Genomic DNA, 1,599 nt, shown 5'->3' on the forward strand with positions numbered 1-1,599 from the left:
AAATACTTGAGGAGTGATAATATGAGTTATCTGAGCCTTCTCCACTTCAGGTTGAACTTTTTTAAGTACTTCAATTTCATATGACATAAACTCTAGGACCTTCACCATGTCACTTGCCCTCTTCTGAATATTCTTGGATGGAGGAGCGAGTGAGGCTGATGGCTTTGTGCAGGCCTAACTCACTGAAATCCAATTCACTTACCAGTCAAGAAGTCACCTTCCCGATGTTATTGGTCCTCTTCTAGAACAAAGGACAAACAACAATCTGCAAGTAGTTCCAGTTGGGCAATGCTTCTTCCTTCCTTCCTTCCTTCTTTCCTTCCTTCTTTCCTTCCTTCTTCTTTCCTTCCTTCTTTCCTTCCTTCCTTCTTTCCCTCCCTCTTTCCTTCCTACGTTCCTTCTTCCTTCCTTCCTTCCTTCTTCTCTTCCTCTGCTCTCTCTGTCCACACAGGAAATCATACCCTTATGTGTGGGTGCTCTGCTCAAATGAATATAAATTTTGATCACTGAAATCTAGTGAGATATCTTGGAGTCTGGATGATAGATTTTTTTCTCTTCCCTATTTATTTATTCATCATTTAAAAAAAAAAACTGGGACAATGAACTCTTTTGTCCCATGTAGTTTAATTTATGATTTCTTGAAATAGAACTCTGGAAAACCAGGCTTTGATAAAGCCCATTGAGATTCAAATGGACCTACTTGACCATGCCTTAAATCCAAATCCATTGTGCCTCTCACTGATAGGCCAATAATAGGTCCCATCCCAAGTCTCACTGGGTCATTGTTGGGGTTTTGATGGCTTAGAGTGAGTGTAAATAGCAATTGTTTCTATTCTGGCCAGAAACCCTCAGGGTCTTCCCCTCCCAGTTTGATTTTTTTTTTGAAGTAGACAAACCAGGCCATCTTTTGCCTCATTTCTTACCTAGCCTTAAATCCCTGAATGTGTGTTGCCTCAGACAAACAGACCTGGGAAAGATCTTAGCTTAAAAAGGCCAAAGTCTCCCACTGCCTCTGGGGTCATCTCCAGTCATCCTGACCTATGTCTTGCTACTGGACTCAGATGACCCTGGAGGAGAGAATGAGGCTGATGACTCTGAACCACCCTGAATCACTTAAATGTAATTCACTTGCTAGTCAGGACATCACCCTCCTGATGTCATTTGTCCTCTTTGAGAACAATGCACAAACTACAACAACATTCTTCCTAGTCTGTGGTGTCTAGAATAGACACAATTGTCCACATGTAATCTGACCAGAGAAGATTATAGTGGGACTATCTTTTCCTTATTTCTAGGAGTTATGCCTTCTTTTTTATGTAACCCAAGATCACACGGTCTATTTTGCTGTTAAATCATATTGATGAGTGTTCCTTAGCTTGATATCCTGTGATTTCTTCACCTTATAATATAAAGCTTTCATTGAAGCTGTGTAAAATTTCATATCTTTCCCTACTAAATATCAACTTATTTGATTTAACCCAATGTTCTAGACTAAAAAGACATTTTTAGATCCTGAATCAGTCATCTAGTATGTTAGCTATCACTACCAACTTTGTATCATCTGATTTGAGAAACAGCTTCTTGTTTGTGAGAAACTTC

Source organism: Vombatus ursinus, unplaced genomic scaffold, assembly GCF_900497805.2.
Source record: "Vombatus ursinus unplaced genomic scaffold, bare-nosed wombat genome assembly UNPS02014909.1, whole genome shotgun sequence".
Lineage (NCBI taxonomy): Eukaryota > Metazoa > Chordata > Mammalia > Diprotodontia > Vombatidae > Vombatus > Vombatus ursinus.